The following is a 12,140-nucleotide window of genomic DNA, read 5'->3' as shown; positions in this document are numbered from 1 at the left end:
ACAAAAACGAATAATAAAATAAATCATGCATATACCATAGCAAATAAATAAATAAATGAACTAAAGCATAAAAATGGACATATAAATAAGTACATAAATGAACATAAAAAAAACAATAAAGGGAAATAGATGAAAATTATAACATATGGATATGTGTATGTACATATAAGGAAATATATATGTATGTATATACATAAAATTATGAAAACATGAAAAAAAAAAAATATATATATATATGTTTTAAGGATATTAAATATAAAAGGTTATGTAAATATATATATACATATATATGTATAATTATGAAAATATATAAATATATATAAATTCGTGAGAGAAAAAGTATATAGATGTATATATATAGATATGTATAAAATTATACAATATACATAAAAATGTAAGTATGTATATATAAATTATAAGTATAAAAATACATAAGTATGTAAGTATGTATATATAAATAAATTTGAAATAAAATATAAATAATTATAACAATAACAATAAAGTAAGTACCAATAATAAATACGGTAATAACAACAGTAATATTAAAAAATACTAATAGTATTACTAAAATTAATTAATTTAATGGCAAAATAAAAAAAGGACTAATTGAACTGAAAATAGATTTTTGGGGCAAATCTGCAAATAAAGTAAAAGGGGGAAATCCTTTTGAACGCGCGCATAACACAGGGGGACTAAAAGGGAAATTTCCCCTTTTCCCCAAAACGACGTCGTTCTAGCGAGGACCAAACCGTAATCACAGAAAAATATCGGGGCAAAATTGAAAAATAAAAAAAACCTGATTGCAAATCATAAAAAAGGCGGAAGGGCTAAAGGTGCAATTAGCCCTTCCGTTGAAAACACGCAGATCCTCCCCCTCAGGGTCGGGTCACCGCGACGGCTCAGGGCCAAAACGGCGTCGTTTTGGCACCTGACCCCTAAGGACAAAACGGCGCCGTTTTGTTTAGGGTATTTAAACCCAATTTTTCTCAAAAATCCCATTTCAGCCACTGTTTTTCTAAAAAAAACCAAAAATCCTTCCTTCTTTCTCTCCAACATCCGACCTTTGGGGTTCTAAGACCCCTGTTGCCGATCGTCGGCCCACCGCACTGGCGCCACGCCGGCCACCGCACGCCGTGGCCGAAAGTTCAAGAAGGTAAATTTTTTTTTGTATTTTCCGCAAATATAAATTGTTTTTGATATATATATATGTATGTATATATGTATAAAAATAAGATGAACAAGTATGAAAGAGAAGAGATGCGAAAATGAAAAAAATCACCTTTGATTTTTTTTTTTGCTTTTATTTCTGTGAAAATATTACCAAAAGAAAAAAAGAAGAGCCCCATCTTTTTACAAAACAAGATCGGTTCCCCCCTTTGATATGTTTGAATGGCTTTTAAATAGCCATTTTACAATTTTTCTATTGTTTCTACTGCTGTTTTGTCCTTCTTTGCTTGCGTGTTTGCAGGTGGAGTAGGTGAGGGCGCAAGTGGCATGGGAGCAGTGACGGTAACTGACGTGCGGCGGTGGCAGTGGCTAGGGGTAGGGTGCGGTGCCAGAAGACCAAGAGTCAAAGCATGCGGCGCTAGGGTTTCAGAGACTGAAACCTTAGTCTGAATTTGGTATTTGGGCCTAAGTCTATTGGGCCGTTCGGGTTTGGGGCTTAATTGTTTTGGGCTGAGGGTTAGTGGGTTAGGCTAGTTGGGTCTGGTTCTGTTTGGATTTGGGTTTGGTTGTGTTTGAGTAGCTGAGGTTGGACTTAGGTAGGTTTATGGTTAATTGGGCCGGACATAAAAATTGGGCTTGTACAATCCACATATCTTTTCTCGTAACATTCAAAATGAACTTCCAAGTTAAAATCACGGTGCAGGATAAGGCAATCGGAATCATCAGGCAGATTTCGTAATTAAGACTAAAGCTTAGTTTGGATAGATGGTGTATTTATCTCCGGTGAAGTTAAAAACAACGATAGCAGTGAGATTAATTACTGTAGCAGTGAAATTAGATATTGTAGCGGTGATATTAGAAACAATAGTAAAATATGTGTTTAGATTCGAACGCAACTGTAACGGTTTGGTGAGAGTAGAAAATGACTATTAATGACATCAAATTAGAAAATATATATAATAGAAGTTTTTAAAATTATTTTACTTTTACAAAATTATTAAAAATATGTTAATTTATAAATTCATTTAATAAAATATTAAAATGTATGGTATGATATTTTATTAAAAATATTTTAATTAATTATATAATTAATTTTATAAAATCTACTTAAAAATAGTACTTAATATCATGAAAATACAAACAATATTATTATAATGAAGCATTGTTTTAAATTTAATAAAACTAACATTTTAAATATAAAATAGATTGGGATAAAAGATAAAATGAGATATATTTTACCAAAAGTATATAAATTATATATATATATATATATATATATATATATATATATATATAAGCACATGACAAAGACAAAAGGGTAAAAGCATACCTGCGTTGAACTCACTGCCAATTTTCTCACCAGTGAAAAATTTCATTTCTACTGGTGTTGTATAGCATTCAACACACTGATGCTGTGCAATCCAAACAGCTTCCATTATAACTGCCTGTTTTCAGTGAAATCGGAACAATGGTTTCAGGACCTCAAATATGAGGTCAAAAAATTTATTTTAATATTATTTTATGATCTACAACATGATAGTATTATAGTATAAAAATTTCGTTAAGAAATTTTAATGTTTACATGTTCAATTTGATGAAAATGACTAAATCGCGTTAAATGCAAAAGTTGTGTTCTATTAGCTAAAGGTATTAAATAGTTATAGAGCTTTAAAGTGGAGGTCTTTATGTGGAAATTAGACCATTAAATGAGTTAGTGGATGTGCATGGCTTGGTAATTATGAAAATTTTAAAGTTATGTAAGGGTAAATTTGTAATTTAGTAATAAAAGCTAAATTAAATAAACTAAAACAAAATGGTCACCTTCTTGTTTCATTTTCCAACTGAAAATTACAGAAAGAAAGAGCCAAGGAAGCTCAAAATTTCAGCAAAATAAATCCCTTGCATGTAAGTGAAATTTTGTCCCATTTTTAATGATTTTTATGTTTTCGGGATCGTTGTAGTTTAACCTAGCTAACCCGGGGACTAATTTGAAAAATGGTTGAATGTCTAGGGTTTTACCATGAGTACATTTTAGTTGCTTGGGAAGTTTAATGGAAGAAAATGAATCTTTTTTGTGAGATAAACAACTTTTGTTAAGTGATTTTTGATGAAATTGTCAATTAGGGGTTAAATTGAGAAATGTGATAATTGTGTGGTAAATGTGTGAAACTATGAAATGTATGGGTTGTTATAAGCATGTATAGAATTTGGCTAGCTTAGGTATGGATAAAATTGCATGAATTTCATTTTACGAGCCTAGGGACTAAATTGTAAAGAAGTTAAAAGTATAGGGGCAAAATAGTAATTTTTCCAAAACATGTCTTTTGGATTGAATTGAATAGAATGAGGTTTGAATTAGTTAAATTTTATTATATAGATCAAAAAAGCAACGTATGAAATTAGATCGAGGAAAAGATAAAGTGTTGTAGTAATCGATTGTTTTTCTTCGTACGAGTTCGAGGTAAGTTCGTGTACTTAATTAGCATTAAATTATATGTGATTTAAATGCTTGTGTGTTATAATATTTGTATTATGGCTCTACGAAAATCTCCGACGAAGTTTCGACAACTTAAGGATCTCGATTGAACCTTAGGAATAAATAGGATACAAATTACATGCCATTAGGGGTTACTGTGTTTTGGGTGCTGGCCTCGTACGTCCTACCAGTGGCTGAGTTTCCGACATGTGTTGCGGTTACTTTATAGCTTGTGTGAGCAGCACCGTGTAACTACGTCTTGATTGACAACTTGTGTGAGTAGACCCAGTTATGGCTCGAGAGAGAAATATTGATATGAGATATTAGATAGTAGTGGTTTCGACCACGTGTTGGCACATAGTGTGCAAGACATGTATCCGATATTATTCTAAGTGGTTCAGCGGGCACAGTTCAGTTATGAGGTTATATGAGTTTGATATGAACTAGTACAGGTATTTACGTGAATTACTTGGAAATGGTATTTATATGACAAATGAATTCATGGCTAACTTGGTTGATGGATACGTGTTAGGCTTTTGGGGCCAAATTGAATTGTGCTATGCCTTAATTTTCTTGCCTAAATTGTGGTTACATGGTAAGTTATATTTTTAGTTATACGAACTTACTAAGCTTAAATGCTTACTCTGTGTTATTTTTCGTATTTTATAGTGTTTCAGAAGTTCATTCGGATTGGAAGTTGTTGGAGATCTCATCACACTATCAATCGTCTATTTTGGTACTTTTGGTTATATATTTTGGGTTTAATGGCATGTATAGGTCATTTTGACTAATGGTAACTTATATGTTTTGTTGTGTTTTAGCCATTAGAATTGGCTTATATTGTGGATCTATTTTGTCATGTAAATATGTAAATGGCCTTATTATATGTGGTGTATGGTTGTCATGTGAATGTCTAATTTGTGAATTGGTGTTTTGGGGTACCAAATATTTGAGCTTGATAAGTGTCATTCATGTTAAGTTTTGGTACAAATATGCATATATGTGTTTGGCCATTTAGGTAGGTTTTGGAGACATAGTTGGCATGTTTTTAAATGGACAATTGAGGTGCCTATGTGCATTATAGTTGTATGTGATGTTATTGCATGTTTTAAACTTGATTTTGGTTGGTTCTGAATGCCTATTTATGTCATGGTTATATGCAAGTTGTAGTGTTTAGGTTGATACCTATTTGGGTGAGAAATATGGCTTGAAAAATGACTTATTTTTGTTCACACAGCTGAGACACACACCAAAATAAGTAACTTTTAATGAAAGTAAGTCAGTAGCCTCACACGGCCTAGCACACGGGCGTGTGGCTTGGCCATGTAACACAAATCAGTATAACCTCCAATTTTCACACGGCCGAGCACATGGGCGTGTGGCTTGGTTGTGTCTTAAAAGTCAGTATGCTCACCATTTTTCATATGGCCTAGCACACGAGCGTGTAGCTTGGCCGTGTGACCCAAGTCAGTAATCTTACTAGATTGGACACGGGCAAGGACACGGGCGTGTGTCCCTATTTCGAATGTCCACACGGCCTGGTCACATGGGCGTGTGTCCCTTGCACCTTTGAAAAATTTCCATATTTTTTGAAAAATTCTTTGAGTACTCGGTTTAGTCCCGACTTATTTTTAATGTTTATTTTGGGCATCGAGGGCTCGTATTAAGGACTATATGATTAAATGTGATTGGTTTTTGATTTGAATGTGAAACGAAAATAAAATGACTATTTTTTTGATTGTAAGTTCGGTAATGCTCCGTAACCCTGTTCTGACGTCGGATACAGGTTAGAAGTGTTACATCCACCGGTATGATTACATTGAAATAACACTTAATCGCACCACACCGGAGGAAAACGAGCATACAAAGGAGCTCTAAATCAGATTAGAAGTATTCAAGACACTTCAAAATATCTAAGAAGAGTAATGGTGGCTACAAGTTGTTGGTTACGTGAGAAAGGGGATGCTTCGCGGATAGGTGACTTAAGAAAGGCAAGCGGTTGGTCTGAGACGATTGGATAGAAAGACATACATGACCTTTTTCGAAATGCTGACTTTATTAATCACATCGGTGCAAATCTGGGATTGAATGTGGGAGGAAGGAAACTAGTTGATATTGGAGCGAGGGTGAAAGTAGATCCAAATTGGGAAATGGTTGAGGAGGATCATTCGGTGGAGGTTGGGGAGGGAAAGAAATGACCTCACAATACATTATTTTTTAAGTTTCTGATGAGTTGGATTCAGGGAAGGCTTCTGCTGGACAAAATACTGTTCACATTTCTGAGATAACGACTAGTTTTGTTCGGCAGAGCAGCCAGACGCGATGAAACTTTTAAGTCGGAATGTTTGGGGGTTGGGGTACCCCTGAGCTATTCGTCGCTTTCGGCATGTGTTGAGGGAAATTAATCTTGAGATGAATTTCTTCATGGAAACAAAGTTGAAGAGTTTGAGGATGGAGAAAGTTTGAAAGAGTTGGGATTTTACGAATGAAATTGAGGTGAGTAGTAATGGTACAAATGGTGGTTTATCATTCACTGGTTTCTATGAAAATTCGGTGGGAACCTTACGGTATCAATTGTTGGCACTACTTCAGAGACTAGCAGATGAAGGAAACAATACATGGCTAGTCGTGGGAGATTTCAATAAAATAGTGTATTCCTATAAGAAATAATACGGTAGAATAAGATATGAGAGGGCTATGGAAGCTTTTAGATCTGTTCTTGATGATTGTGAACTCCTAAACTTGGGACATGAAGGCCAATGGTTTACATGAAAGTGTAGTAGATTGCCTTAAAATAATATCTGGGAAAGGCTTGATAGAATGGTGGTACGATCGGAATAGTGGGACTTATTTTTGAATTCTAGACTGAAGCATTATGTACACTCAGTGTTTGATCATTGTCTGTTATTACTTAATACAAGCTGTCCGACTGAAATGCATGAGAATGGGCAACGAAACTTTAAATTTGAGACAACTTGGATACTTAATGAATCATGTGAAGAGGAGGTCAATCGCTTATGGGCAGATTCAGTAAGTACTGTGCCTAATCGGATTAAGTCGATTGGATGAGGGTTAATAAGGTGGGTAAAGGATATAAGGTGACTTTCAAGGATGACCACAAGTAGATTACAGCATTGATTAGAAAAGCTGAGTAGCAAGCCTTTGAATGACGATGTATTGGAAGAATTAGTCATTACTAAGATAAAGTTGAATTTAGAAATTGATAAGGGTGAAAGATATTAGGAACAACGAGCAAGGGCTAATTGGTTAAGAAATGAGGACCAAAATATAACTTATTTTCACAAGTTTGCTTCGCAGGAAAAATGAACGAATGTTATTAAACGACTTAAAAACGAGGATGGTCAAATTTTGGTGGGAGACGAAGGGATTTAATAGATTGCTTATTGGTATTTTTGGAGCTATTCACATCACAAGGTGGAGGGGATATGAAGAGACTTCTTTTGGGTATTCCGATTCATGTTACTGAAGGCATGAATGAGATTTTGCGATCGAGGTTCACAAAGAAGGGGATCGAGACGATAATTCATAGTATGCATCCTATAAAGGCATCAGGCAACGATTGTATGCCTGCTCTTTTTAGTAGAAATTTTGGCATATAATTAGTAAAGATGTTAGTAAGTATTGTCTTGATATATTGAATGGTGATAGGTCCCTAATAGATATCAATCATACTAATATAATGTTTCTTCCAAAGCAAACTAGTCCTTCCAGTATGACTCATTTTCGACCAATCAGTCTATGTAATGTGTTGTTCAAAATAATTTTAAAGCCAATTGTTAATAGATTGTAAATGATTATGTCGCATTGTATTAATAAGGTGTAGAGTGCTTTCGTGCTAGGAAGGTTGATTACGGATAATATGGTAGTGGCTTTTGAAATATTGTATTCTTGTAAGAAAAAAAAGAGGGTAGTCAAAAGGGCTATTTTGCGTTGAAGTTGGATATGAGCAAGGCGTATGATAGAGTCAAGTGACTTTTGGTGGAGGAGCAAATGCTAAAAATAAGATTCATGGTTGTATGGGTAAAATTGGTAATGATATGTGTAAAGTCTATTAAGTATTCAGTGGTTGTAAATTGTGTAGCAATAAGAGAAATTTCCCCCTTTAGAGAACTTCAACAAGGTGATCCCTTGAGGCATTTTCTATTTTTGTTTTGCAGCGAGGGGCTATCATCTTTATTGCAATTGGCCTATCAAAAGGGTTTGGTGGAGGGAGCGGAGGCGATCGATCAAGGCCTATAGTATTGCATTTGTTCTTTGCAAATGATAGTTTGATTTTCGAGGATGCATCTTTAGTGGGGGAAAAATGTGAAAAATGTTTTGGCAGAATATGAGAGATGTTCTGTGACTCAAGTAGTGACCACTTTCCAAGAAAGGGGAGCGATGGAGTATACCATTGTGGTAGCCGAAACGACGGATTCCCCAACTACATTACAATACCTCGCTCTTTATACAAGAGTTGCTTTGGCTGAATATTTTATGTATTGTGAACGACACACCTTAATCATTTATGATGATCTTTCCAAGCAAGCACATGCTTATCACCAAATGTCTCTTCTATTACGAAGATTGTCGGGCTGTGAAGCTTATCCATGAGATTTTTTTTATTTACACTCATGTCTTTTAGAAATAGCCCCTAAATCAAGTTCTCAGTTAGGTGAAGGAAGTATAATTGCTTTACCAATAGTTGAACCCAGTTGGGAGACGTCTCGACGTATATTCCTACTAAAGTGATTTTCATTACAGATGGACAAATATTTTTATTCGCCGATCTATTCAATCTTGGAATCAGACCTACTATTAATGTGGGGATTTTCATTTCTAGAGTAGGATCCACGACTCAAATTAAAGCTTTGGAATAAGTTGCTAGTAAATCAAAATTGGAATTGGCCCAATTCGCCAAATTAGAAGCATTTGCACAATTTTCTTCTGATATTGATAAAGCTACTGAAAATCAATTGACACGAGGTCAATGATTACACGAGTTGCTTAAACAATCCCAATCTGATCCTCTTATGGTGGCAGAACAAATAAGTGCTATTTATACCGAAACGAATGGTTATCTTGATTCATTATAAATTGAACAAGTAAGGAAATTTCTCATTGAGTTACGTACTTACTTAAAAATGAATAAACCTCAGTTCCAAGAAATCATATATTCTACCAAGACATTCACTGAAGAAGTAGAAACGCTTTTGAAAGACATTATTCAGGAATAAATGGAACATTTTCTACTTCAAGAACAATTATAAATAGAAAATTCTAACTTAATGGAATATAGATAAATTGATTCTAAATTGCGTCCAATAGGATTTGAACCTATACCAAAGGTTTAAATTACTTCTGTCCTATCCATTAGACAATGGATGCTTTTCATTACGATTTTTTGATATTTTGACTTTTTTTTCTCTTGTTCGGTTTTTTCTTTTCTCTTGGTTGGGAAAACTAAAGAACATGTGAAATTTTTTTCTTTTTTCTTTTCTCTTAGCATCATTGAATTGAATTAATAAATATTCAAATAGATAGAATTCAAATATCGAACGGGTGGCGGGAATCGAACGCATCATTAGCTTGGAAGGCTAGGGAAAGGAAAAAGGGTAGTTGATTAACTTTTAAAAATCCCTTATTTATTTTAGCTCAAACGTTAGTGAAAGAAATCAATACCTGATAGAAATGGGGCTAGGAGTGAGAAGTTCTATGAATCCTGAGAAGTATTTGGGGCTACCGATGGTGGTGAGTCGAAATAAAAAATTGACTTTCCAAAATATTAAGGATCGAATTCAATGGAAGATTAATGGGTGGTGTAATCGGTGGTTATCGCAAGGAGGTAAAACAATTTTTATTAAATCTATATTGCAGGCGATTCTCACATATGTTATGTCATGTTTTTTATTGCCAAACTCCTTTTGCAAGAAGATAGAAACGTTATTATGCCGTTTTTGGTGGCAGAAATCACAGTCACAACAAGGAATTTATTGGTGTTCGTAAGAAAGATTGTGCGCATTGAAGGAGGTTGGGGGATTGGGTTTTCGAATACTGCACTTCTGGCTAAGCAATGGTGACTATTAGTTTGTAATCCTGCCTCATTGGTGGCACGAGTACTAAAAGCAAAATATGGCAGCGGCGCTTTTTTAAGAGAGGAGTCAGCCAACTTTCGGCAATCTAGAGAAGCATTTGGGCAACAAAGGGGCTTCTGTTGTTGGGGAGTAGCTAACAAGTCGATGATGGAAAGTCAGTACTTGTGTGCGAGGCAGCTTGACTGCTTGGTGATAGACCTAACCCAATTAATTCACCACGTGTTTACGATGTTAATATGATTGCTAATCTAATTGGCGAGCAAGATTGGGCATGGAAAGAGAATTTAGTGCTTACCACTTTTACTTACCAAGAAGCAAAGAGAATATTGAGCATTCCATTAGTATAGCATGCGCTCTCGGACAAATTGCAATGGTGCCCTGAGAATTCTGGAGAGTACATGGTGCGTAAAAGGTATCGACTTTTGCTGAGAGGGTTCCCCGAAGTTGAGGATGACTTTTATAGAGACATAGGTTTGGAGACACGATCTTTATACAGACAATTGTGGCAAGCAAAAGTGCCAAACAAGATGAAAATTACAATCTGGTGATTTATACATAACTATTTACCTACAAAGTCTAATTTGTTTTAGAATATTAGTGATTGATGCAATATGTTTACGATGTGGAGAAGAGTTCAAAACTGGCTCTTATGCTTGTCGCAGTTGCCCCTATGCCCTGCAAGTTTGGCAACAACTAGGTATAACTTGGGAACTAAACCAGAGAGGGGAATCGTTGCGTTAATGGGTTATGCAATTATTTACAAGGCGTAATCAACAACAATTACTCGTTATTGTTACCATTTGGGCTTTATGGCTATCGAGAAACAAGTTATTGCATGAAGGAAAACAACAAACCAACAATGACTTATGTATCTTCATTTTGGGCTATGTTAGGGAATTGGAAGCATTGGAGGGGGCTTAAACGAGAAATATGACAGATGAGACGGTGGTGTGGCGGCCTCTTCCAAATCCGTGGGTTAGAGTTAATTTCAATTATAGATTTCACAGAGATTTGGAGGCGTTAAGTTCAGGTATAATAATTAGAGATAACAACGGGTTGACAATAGGTGCAGTGTGTCTTTGGAATAGAAACATACCAACCGTGGAGGTGACGAAGGCATTGGTTGCCATTCAGGCTATCAAATTTGCCCAGGAGATGGAGTTTTAGACGGTGGAGGTTGAATGAGACTGTTGATTACTTCAAAGCTTAGGATGCCATGCATAGATAGATCGAAGGTTAGCAAATATATTTGGGAAGGCAAACAAATTATAATGGGCTTTGAGAGCTTCGAATTTCAACACATAAAAAGGGGAGGTAATCAGGTGGCTCACTTGCTTGTGAGAGAAGGCTTCCTCCGGAAACGAGACGTTTGATGAATGGAGGAGGCTCCGGTAGGGATTCAAAGGCTAGTGGAGGCCGAAGGGCAAAATATGCGTAGTACCAGCTAACGATTCCGGTTGTGCTGACAAGGAATGCTAGATCAAAAGATGCTGATTAGCGTTTTTATTAAATCGCTCCAGTTTTAAAGCCTTTCAATGGGTTTTTATGTTAACTGAAGCATTTTTGCGTCTGGTATGTTTGGGGGAGGGGTTGTGGGGAAAAGGGACAATTACTTTCTTTTTTCATCTTTGGCTCTCTGTATCTCTCCATTTGCATTAATTTTATTAAGTCAAAAAAGAAAAAGCCTTAAAAGGTAAAAAACCTTAAACTTAATTGTTCTTCATTTTCCCATATCCGAAATTCCATCCCAATACCTAAAGGTTAACACCATATGCATCACCACCAACCCTTCCTCCACGGTCACCACTACCGAAGGCCACATGATCACACCCGTCTAGCGTCCACCACCACCAGCCCACAACATCATTCGTCTGCCCAACACCCCTATATTTTGCTTCACTTTCACTTCCAAGTTCAATTCTTTGGTAGGCTAATGTTAAATTTTTCAAAAAAGAAATTCAAAAATTATATATTTTTTTGGGTCGAAACTAAAGTGTTCATAGCCACAACCAGTGACTAATCTTTGCTTTTCAGAAAGGTAAATAACTGATCATAAAATGTATTTAATATAAAATTTGATCTTTATTAAGCACCAATTTTTTATATTTTTACTTCTTTAGATCTCTATAATATTTGTATAAATTGCTAATGACCCTGATTATGTAGTTATCTATAGAACTAATAAGGCTAAAAACCCGAATCTGAAAACACCATTACTGGAGGTTATAGCTTCAAGATCCTTGATTGTTTCAATCAAGTAAAAAAAAAAACACCTGATAAACGGAATCAAAACATTGATTCGATTATTTCAATTATCCCTTAAATTTCAATTCGGTTAATTTGACATTAGGGTATTATATTACTATAAGTCTAATTTTTATGGATTATAAATCGCATAATAT

Source organism: Gossypium raimondii, chromosome 7, assembly GCF_025698545.1.
Source record: "Gossypium raimondii isolate GPD5lz chromosome 7, ASM2569854v1, whole genome shotgun sequence".
Lineage (NCBI taxonomy): Eukaryota > Viridiplantae > Streptophyta > Magnoliopsida > Malvales > Malvaceae > Gossypium > Gossypium raimondii.
The sequence above is the reverse complement of the archived record's forward strand: the minus strand, read 5'-3'. Positions refer to the sequence as shown.